This window comes from Podarcis vaucheri, assembly GCF_965113315.1.
Source record: "Podarcis vaucheri genome assembly, chromosome: 15".
NCBI classification, from domain to species: domain Eukaryota; kingdom Metazoa; phylum Chordata; class Lepidosauria; order Squamata; family Lacertidae; genus Podarcis; species Podarcis vaucheri.
This window is the reverse complement of record NC_138753.1, coordinates 180,538-190,940: the sequence shown is the minus strand read 5'-3', so window position 1 is coordinate 190,940 and position 10,403 is coordinate 180,538. Positions and strand designations below refer to the sequence as shown.

The 10,403-nt window shown below is 54.0% G+C and overlaps 1 long non-coding RNA gene across 1 annotated transcript; it reads right to left on the bottom strand.

Annotated features, from left to right (window-relative positions):
* Window positions 1-213: 213 nt before the first annotated feature.
* On the bottom strand, window positions 214-9,917 carry LOC309519766. The gene is made up of 3 exons (XR_014214010.1): window positions 9,109-9,917; window positions 7,725-8,013; window positions 214-1,153 (listed from the first exon to the last, which is right to left on the bottom strand). It is a non-coding gene; the product is annotated as an uncharacterized lncRNA (long non-coding RNA).
* Between the last annotated feature and the right edge of the window lie 486 nt (window positions 9,918-10,403).

Sequence of the window (10,403 nt, the reverse complement as noted above, 5' to 3'; positions counted from 1 at the left end):
AAGCTTCCCTAAACAGGGCTGCCTTCAGATGTCTTCTAAAAGTCAGGTAGTTGTTTACTTCCTTGACATCTGGTGGGAGGGAGTTCCACAGGGCGGGTGCCACCACTGAGAAGGCCCTCTGCCTGGTTCCCTGTAACTTGGCTTCTCATAGTGAGGGAACCGCCGGAAGGCCCTCGGAGCTGGACCTCAGTGTCCGGGCAGAACTCTTACCACTCTGGTTGTTTCTGAGGAGCCTCTGCCACTCCCAGTCTCCCCTCCCCCATCAGCCAAGTTCCTGAGACTCTATAGGTTATGAAATTATTACTTTCTCCTTCAGCTCAGGGAAAGAAGAGAAGAAAACCCTGCTATGGTGTTCTGAACTGCAGACCCAAAGGAGGTCTTGTGGGAGCGGTTGGGTGCAGGCGTACCACAGAAGGAAGTCAAACTCCAGAGTGCTCAGTTCTAGTGCTTTATTAAAAGCTTTATTGCAGCAAATCAGTCTGCCAGGCCTCCCACCCTTTACAGTTGCAGGACAGACCTCAGCAAGGAGTTGGCTTGTCTGCATCCAAGCAAACATTCATACATCTTTATACACAAAGCGGCATACTTCACTTCGGCCAGGACTTCCCATCACTCCACTTGACCAGATGAGGGCATAGGTGGCAAATACCAAAGTCTTATAGCTAGCTCCTCTTTCTGGACTCCATGCACCCAAAGCCCCCAGTTAAGGATAGCATCAAAACAAGCCAATTAGCTTATACGAGCTCATCACTACAACAACTACCTATTAATTGTGGGGTTATCTTGACTACCAAAATGGTGTTTGCAGAACTCCCAGAACAGTTCACCTTTGGTTCAACACAGCCCACCTCTTCAAGATAACCCTAACAATCTACACGCCCAATCTTCCGCAAGTTCCTCGGGGTCTAGAAGGAGTGGAGTTATGCGGTGAATCTGTTACTCAGCTTAAAAGAAAAACCCACAACAGCAATGCAAAAATATGCAATGAAGCAATCTGATAGTTACAATTATAACAAAAATCACCAGTAAGTGGTACCACCCCCTGCAAGTCCTTGGAAGCACCTCTCGTCCTCCATGATTCATGTTCCGATCAGGCTACCTTGGCACACAATCTTGATATAAAGCATGCACAAACTTAATTAGCTAGACTTATCTGAATTATATATTGTCAGAGCTGCTACCAGGTCCCAGCTCACATAGGACCACGCCACACAGCGTCCACTTTAAAAGAGTCTTTATTGAGTTACAGGTTTCATTTCCGAACTGCAGCGTGCAGCTCTACACCTTCTGCCCTAGGTCGGCGAAGACCCATCTGAGTCCCCGCCTCTTGCACACCAGCTTAATACCCTAGCCTTGCTCCACCTCCTTCGCCTCTCCCTACGTCTCTGGGTCCTTCTGCCCCCCTGGGACTCCTCCCTTCTACTCTCCTCTGACGCTGACCCCCCTGATCCTTCCGCTTCCTTTCGGCGGGCTTTGGGACCTGGCTCACTCTCCGGGCTGCTTACTGCTCCAGCTTCCGCTGCATTTGAACTTGGCGCGCGCGCCCAACTCTCTACTTTCCTCTTGACCGTTGCCTCGCTCTCTGAGGAGGGCGTGACCACCCCTGACTCGTGCCCTCCCTCCTGCTGACGGCCTCCGGAACCCGATGCCTGGCTGCCTTCCTCCCTGCTGCTCTCAGTCTTGAGCGTGGGTCCCGACTTCCAGCTGCTGCTCTCTGAATCTCCTCTGTTCCCTTCCTCCTGGGGTGTCCCCCCGGATCCCCCCCTTGCTCTGCTCACTGGGGCTCCCTTTTGGGAGTCCTCTGACTCACTGCTTAGGCTTGGAGATCTCGGGTCGTCATCATCACTCATTCTCCCTTCGGCTTCCTCCCCCTCGCTCTCTGTTTCCACCCTTCTCTGCGTCTCTGCTTCTGAACCCCTGACATCCATCCCCCCCTCGAAGCCCCCCCTTCCCCCCTCCCCGCTGTCAGGTGTGGGTGCTGGGTGCTCCATCATCATGGGAGGGAATGCTGGATACAGGTCGCTCCCCGTGGGTGGCCGCCAACTGAAGACCTCCGAGTCTTCCCCCTCACGGTCGTCGACGTTGACTTGTTGCTCTTCCATCTCTGTACCGCCGTGCTCGAACCCGAGGTCCTCCCCGAACACGTCCATGTCAGTCTCTGCGTCGGTCGCTCGACCTGGCATCTCCAGCCACTTCCTGCGCCATTGCTCCTCTGGTCGATCGTCCCACCAATACGAGTTGCCTGATGCCGAACCTGCCGGTGAACCTTCTGGGGAACGGGTGCTCCGTGCGGGTTCCCCTTCTGAGTCGAATCCATGGAACGTGCTGGAAGAAAGTGTGGGTGTGAACAACCAGTCGTCGAAGAAGCTCGCTGGCATGGGTTTGTGTGGGAAGAGGGCATGAAACTCGTCCTTGAGCAGGGGTTCCTCCAAAGCGTAGTCTGGTACCCAGCTATTGGCGCTGGCCCGGGTGCCCTCTCTGGCTAAGAGGTATTCGACTCCCTCCTCCCCCCATCTGGAGTCCAAAATCTCCGTGACCTCGTTGATGTGGTCCTGGTGCTTCACCCCCCGCGTCTCCGTCCGTTCCCGGAGCGGACTTGGCGCCGTCCCTGGCTCCTGGAACCTGTGAGGTGCCTTGTAGGGAGTGAGCACCGACCTGTGGAACACCGGATGCATTCTGGAACCCTCCGGCAGCGCCAGTCGGAAGGCTACCGGGTTGATCTGCGCTTCGACTTGGTACGGACCGATCTGCTTGTGCCCCAACTTCTTCTTGGCAAGTGACCTGGTCGGCACTGCGTGGGCTGCCAACCAGACCCAGTCTCCCACTTGGATCACTTCGCCAACCCGCCTGTGCTTGTCAGCTTGCACCTTGTAGGCGTGCTTAGCTAGCTCCAGCTGCCGTCTGAGTTGATCGTGGACCGCCTGCAGCTCTGACGCGAACGCGTCCGCCGTCTGTGGTTCTCCTTCCCCCACTCTCTCCAGTCCCGGGAAGGTTCTGGGATGCCTCCCATTGTTGGCAAAGAACGGCGTCACTCCTGTGGACACGTGCTTCGTGTTGTTGTAAGCGAACTCGGCTAGCGGCAGGTAATCCACCCACGTCGCAGGCTGTTGATTGGCATAGCATCTCAGGTACTGCTGCATGATGGCATTGACCCTCTCTGCTTGCCCGTTGGTCTGCGGGTGTCTTGCTGATGCCAGATTGACCTTGACATTTAGAAAACCCATCAGCTTCTGCCAGAAAGACGAGATGAACTGGCGTCCGCGGTCGGACAGGATAGACCGTGGCAGGCCATGCACTTTGAACACGTGATCTATGAACAGTTTGGCGGTTTGTTCCGCCGTGGCCACCTTCGCACACGGAATGAAATGTGCCATCTTGGTGAACAAGTCCACCACCACTAGCACAGCTGTCTTGCCTCTCGAGCTGGGTAAATCCGTCACAAAGTCCAGGGCCACCCTCTCCCACGGTTCAAACGGCGTTTGCAGCGGTTCTAACAGTCCCGCCGGTGGTCTGTGTACCGGCTTGGCCCTCTGGCAGGTGTCGCACCTCGCGACGTAGTCCGCGACCTCCCCTCTCAGCCTGGGCCACCAGAAGTCTCTCGCGACTAATTCCATCGTTTTCTCTGTGCCAAAGTGACCGGCCGTGGGTGCGTCGTGCAACTGTTGCAGTACCTTGGCGCGAAGGTCGTCTCCTGGTACATAGACAGCCCCTTTGCGTAGGAGCAAGCCGTCCCGCACCTGGAACTCGTCCGTGGTAGCCGTGCCTCTGAGCAGTTCCGCCATCTTGTCTTGTGCGAATGAGTCGTCCCGCAATGCACGTCGCACCGCATCCAGGTCTACTGTAGCTGAGGCACACGCCCACGCCGTCGGTGCGAAGATGTGCATGGCCGCCGCTGGCGTCACCTCTTCTAGGTATTGCGGTTTTCGGGACAGCGCATCCGCCATGATGTTGGTGTCGCCTGGGACGTACTCTATTCGGAAATTGAAGTCAGCAAAGAACTCCGCCCAACGTATCTGCCTCTGGTTCAGGAACTGAGCCGTGCGCCAGTGCTCCAGATTCTTGTGGTCCGTGCAGACCTGCACCGTGTGCTTGGCGCCGATTAGGAAGTGCCTCCACGCCTTGAAAGCTGCATGAATGGCTAGCAACTCCCTGTCCCAGATGGTGTAGTTCTGCTCCGATTTGCTGAGCTTTCTGGAGTAGAACGCTCCCGGCCGCCACACCCCCTGCGGGTCTCGCTGCAGCAGAACAGCTCCCACGGCTCTGTCTGACGCGTCTGTCTCTACCCTCAACGGTTTACTGGGGTCGATATGCAGCAGTTGCTTCTCCGATGCGAAGAGATGCTTGAGCGCTTGAAAGGACTGCTCCGCCTGCTCCGTCCAGATGAATTTCTTTTTTTTGGAGCTGAGCGTGTCCGTAATTGCTGCCGTCTGCATCGCGAACCCCTTGATAAACTTGCGATAGAAGTTGGCGAAGCCGACAAACCGCTGGACCTCCTTCCGGTTGCGCGGGCTCTTCCAATCCAATACCGCACGAACCTTGGTGCTGTCCATGGCTATCCCCTTGTCCGACAACTTGTATCCCAGGAAATCCACCTCCGTCGTGTCGAACTGGCACTTCTCCAGCTTGGCGTACAGTCTATGTTGTTGCAACCTGCTGAGCACCTCCCTCACGTCTCGGTCGTGAGCTTGCTGCGAGTCCGAGAAAATCAGGATGTCATCCAGGAAGCAGACGCATGTCTTGTAGAGGAGTCCCTCCAACACGTGATGCATAAAAGCTTGAAAACAGTGAGAACCATTTTGTAATCCAAAGGGCATAACCCTGTACTCGTAGGTGCCCAGCGGTGTGAACATGGCCGTCTTCCACTCATCGCCCTCCCGCATGCGGATGAGATTGTACGCCCCTCGCAGGTCCAACTTGGTGAACACGCGTCCCTTGCGCACCGTCGCGAGGAGGTCGTCAATCCTGGGCATGGGGTAATCAGACGGTTTGGTCATCTGGTTCAAAAGGCGGTAGTCCACAACGAGTCTTTTTTGGGGCGTGTCTTTCTTTTTCACGAAGAAAACGGGACTGCCCCCCACTGCCTTGGACTCTCTGATGAAGCCACGCTCCAGGTTATGCTTGATGAACTGTTTGAGTTCCTGCATTTCATCTTCAGACATGGAGTATAGCCGCCCCTTCGGCAGCTTCGCCCCCGGTAGGAGGTCAATCTTGCAGTCATATGGCCGGTGAGGGGGTAGCTTGTCCGCCTCCTTCTCGCAGAAGACCTCCAAAAAGTTCGCGTATTTGTGGGGGACCGCTTGCAACGTTCCCAACTGCAGTTGTGATTCCTCCTCCTCTCCCTCCCGTCGGGGCAGGATGCAGTGTTCTGCGCAATAAGAGGAGCCGAAGATCAGTTGTCTCTGGTACCAAGCCAGTGTCGGACTGTGCCTGTCCAGCCAACTCATGCCCAACACAATGGGCGTGTCCGACAGTTGGGTGACATTAAAACTGATGACTTCCCTGTGGTTGCCAAGGCGCATCACCATTGGTGGCGTCTGCTTCACCACCTGCCCCCCTAGCAACTCTCTGCCATCCACTGTGACGACTTGCAGGGGCAGAGTGGCAGGCAATAGCTGTATAGCGTGCTGCTCCACAAAGCTCTGCGCTATAAAGTCTGCGTTGCTTCCAGAATCCACAGAAAGCGGCACTTCGATAGTGACGCCGTTGGGTAGCTGGAGAGACGCTGTGAGCTGCACTACTGGTTTGGGTGGGAGGGGATCCGTGGGTTGCAATATCGCTGGGGGCTGCTTCACAGATGCGTCTGGCTGGGCCCCAGTGCCTCCGTCTCCAGCCAGACATCGTCGTTTCCCTGCTGTGGTTCTCCTTGCTGCGTTGCTGCAGTCACCATTGCTGAGGCTGCAGTGTGCTTGTGGAGCCTCCGGGGACACTCCTTCGCCAAATGGCCTGGATCCTCGCAGATGTAACACTTCCTGTTCCCTCTAGGAGGCTTCGCTTTCACTGCTGCCGGTGCTAGGGCTCTGGCTGCTGACTGAGCCCTTGCACCTCCAACCTCCATCGGTTCCCCTCCCCCTCCTGGCGGAGGTGTGGATTGCGCACGCGCTGCTTCCCTCGGAACGAAAGAGAAACTTCTCGCTGCTTCGCGCCCTCCACGTCCTTCATCTCTGCACCATGGACGTTCTTCCAGCCTCACCCCCACAGTCAGCGCCCTTTGGACCACCTCCTGCGTGCTTCGGGGCCTCTCCCCCCTTGCAATTTCATCCTTAACCGCAGAACTTAGACCCTCCCAGAAGAGGTCTCTGACAGGGGGCGAATCCCGATCCCATTCTAAAGCACTGACCAGCGCAAAAAATCGGGCGTGATACTGCCGGACGCTCGCCCTCCCTTGTTTTAGTCCATGAATCTCCCGTCTGGCAAGATCCACATCAATAGTAGACAAAAAACACGCATCCATCGCTTTGATAAAGGCATCTGCATTCTGAAGCGCCGGATCTTTATCCCTCCACAAATTGCGCAGCCAGGCTTTGGCATCCCCATGCAAATGGGACAATATGAACCCCACCTTCTCTTCCTCATCTCTAAAGTCTTTTGCCAGCAGTTGCAGTGCGCACATTACGTCTGCTCTAAAATTAGGGTACTGTTGCAAAGTCCCATCGAAGTGAGCCACAAGCCCTCCTGCTCTCCGTGCCAAACCCACGCCCTCCGGTCTGGGTCCCGGTTGCCCTTGCTTAACAAGCATTTCAAACCTGGCGTGTAGGTCTCTGTAGGCGGCTGTAGTCTCCTCCTCCCGTTTCTTGGAAGCCAATACCTCTGAGGACAACTGGGTCACTGCCTCTTGCAGCGCGGAGATCCTCTGTTCTTCCGTCATCTTGCTAACCTTTGTGAGCTTGCTTACAGACACCCCTCTTCCTCCCCTAGCGGCTTCTGCTCCCGCTGCGAGGTTTCAGGTTTCTGAAGCTTTGATGAGATGGGTCTTACTGTCAGAGCTGCTACCAGGTCCCAGCTCACATAGGACCACGCCACACAGCGTCCACTTTAAAAGAGTCTTTATTGAGTTACAGGTTTCATTTCCGAACTGCAGCGTGCAGCTCTACACCTTCTGCCCTAGGTCGGCGAAGACCCATCTGAGTCCCCGCCTCTTGCACACCAGCTTAATACCCTAGCCTTGCTCCACCTCCTTCGCCTCTCCCTACGTCTCTGGGTCCTTCTGCCCCCCTGGGACTCCTCCCTTCTACTCTCCTCTGACGCTGACCCCCCTGATCCTTCCGCTTCCTTTCGGCGGGCTTTGGGACCTGGCTCACTCTCCGGGCTGCTTACTGCTCCAGCTTCCGCTGCATTTGAACTTGGCGCGCGCGCCCAACTCTCTACTTTCCTCTTGACCGTTGCCTCGCTCTCTGAGGAGGGCGTGACCACCCCTGACTCGTGCCCTCCCTCCTGCTGACGGCCTCCGGAACCCGATGCCTGGCTGCCTTCCTCCCTGCTGCTCTCAGTCTTGAGCGTGGGTCCCGACTTCCAGCTGCTGCTCTCTGAATCTCCTCTGTTCCCTTCCTCCTGGGGTGTCCCCCCGGATCCCCCCCTTGCTCTGCTCACTGGGGCTCCCTTTTGGGAGTCCTCTGACTCACTGCTTAGGCTTGGAGATCTCGGGTCGTCATCATCACTCATTCTCCCTTCGGCTTCCTCCCCCTCGCTCTCTGTTTCCACCCTTCTCTGCGTCTCTGCTTCTGAACCCCTGACATATATTCTAATACACAAATCATTTTTATTTAACAGCTTGAAATATCAGAAAACCTCCATGTCCATGTTCTGGTTATCTGCGTGCAGATCCAACATTATATGAGTCACTGTTTGCTGCCAAACAATAAGTCCAATCATGGCAGAAACTTCTGCTGCCCCGGTGGGAATTCATGACCGCCAAGCTCCAGATCCAGGTGAAGTGCAGGAACATTCTGGCACAGGTATGGATACAGCCAGCAGAGGAAACCTAGGACCAATCTCAATATCTACTCCAGTGGCAGCCTATTAATGAACAAACAAATATTGGTTAGGTGCTCAGAGAATAACTTGCACCTAAATATTAGTAAGACAAAGGAGATGCTCTTGGACTTCCAGAGGAAGAGAGGGGAACCAGCCCCATTGTATATCGGGGGGGGGGGGTGCTGTGTGGAGAGAGTCCCCTGCTTTAAATTCCTGGGAGTTTACCGTAGTGAGGACCTCACTTGAAAAATCAACATAACTCAGGTGGTCAGAAAGGCCCAACAGAGACTCCATTTCCTCAGGGTCTTGCGCCGGAAGTGCACCGGAAATAGTGTGTCCACACGCGTATGGGCACGCCCTCCCCTGCCCTCTGGCCTGACGGATGATCGGCGCTGGAGACACCAGCCCGAGGTGCAGTACGTTTGCTGACCCATGTTCTAAGCTGAGACATCCTCCCACCCTTCCCCCTCTTCGGCAGGGAGGGGAGCGGAAGGCACAGGTCTTTCTTACATGCTGCTTCTGCATGTTTCCCCACAATTTTACCACCACACCAGGCAGCTTTCCTTGGGGACGTAAATGACCATAACACCACAACCATAATGTGTGGCAGTCCAACATCTCACAAGATCAGACTGTGGTATGGTGTCAAACAAGGTGATCCCATGTCACCGTTTATCTTTAATATGATCTCTGGTCACTTGCTACAGAAATTGCCTGAAGAAGTGGGGGCTGACCTGGGAGGCTTCAAAGTCCATGGGGAAACCTTTGCCGATGATCTGGTGCTAGTGACATCCACTCCAGTGGGGCTGCACATGATCAACACAGTGGTGGAACATCTGGCACTATGTGGGCTTACCATCAATACCAGAAGTTCCTAATGGTCTCCCTGGAGAATGTCCCCAGAAAAAAGAAAGTGGTGGTCAATGCTAAAATGGCACTCAAGAGGTCAGGCAAATGGAAATAGCTTAGGATCCCATTCACCACTGAGAGAAGAAAAAACCCCTTGAGAGGCTGCAAGGGAAATCTTGAGGAAGGGTTCCCTGAAACCCCAACACAGGGTGTTCAGACTACGGACTGTGGTCCTGCCCTACTTTTACAACCAGCTGTCGTTAGAGTTGGAGGGGTGCAAATGCTTACCTGCATGGACCACTGCTCAAGGACAAGTAGAACCTGGCTTGGTCTCCCGGCATCCAGACTTGTGGCGTAGTTTCACAACAGGGTAAATGATGGAGGTCCCTGTTTGCAATGGCTGAGATGGAGCATACGGAGCCTGCATAGAGAACGCCTTCATAAATTGCCTTTAAGCAGGTCGGTGAGCAGTCCTTAGCTGGGAACTTCCTGGCAAAGGAACTGAAGGTAATGGAATATCACTTCAGAAACAGAGGAAGCTTCCTGCATACAACAGGGGCCCTGAGTGAAAGATGGATTGATGAAGCAGGGGAGCACATTGATGGTGGGGGTTAGAAGAAGAATCAAAAACACCAGACCAACAGGCATGGTTGTACGTGTTTTCTTTCAGGAAGGGATTACTTTAATTCCATAAAACTCGGGATCAATGTGCTCCCAATATGAAAACGTCTAGCCAGAGGCAGAAGACTTGACAGACTCTGCAGAGGTGGATCCCATATATCTGAGACCCTGAACGAATACAAGGGTGTTACAGTAGTCTACAGACACTGGGCAACAGAAAGTGCAAGTTACATGTAACTTCAGTAAGACTGCCATCATGAGGAGTATGGAGTGATCACAAAATAACTGTTGCCTTTAGGAATAATAGGAAAGAAATATCTCAAGGCTCCATCACCATGGGTTGTGATCGGAGGGCTGTATGCTGTATGCCTACAGCATTGTCAAACATACAGCCTCCATCCAAGCAGATAGAAGAAAGCAGGATTAAAAACTAGTGCTACAAAACACACCATAACACAAAATAAACTAGTCACTCCCCCCAAACAAGGACATTGTTTTTTTAAAAATAGCCTAATGCCTGGTCCTGCCTTGGCCGGCCGCCTAGCAGCTGACTTAGAACTGGTGCAGACCAGGGGAATCCGACTGTTTACCATATTTTTTGCTCTATAAGACTTTTCCCTCCTAAAAAGTAAGGGGGGATGTGTGTGCGTCTTATAGGGCGAATGCAGGCTGCACAGCTATCCCAGAAGCCAGAACAGCAAGAGGGATCGCTGCTTTCACTGCGCAGCAATCCCTCTTGTTGTTCTGGCTTCTGAGATCCAGAATATTTTTTTCCTTGTTTTCTTCCTCCAAAAACTAGGTGTGTCTTATGGTCTGGTGCATCTTATAGAGCGAAAAATACGGTAATTAAAACAAAGCATCGCGAAGGCCCGCGGCGGGTGTTGACGCGATGTGATTTCTGCCCAGTGCTCTAAATGTCAAAGTGAAGAAATTCAACAAAGCATGAGTAAACAGTGGGAGCA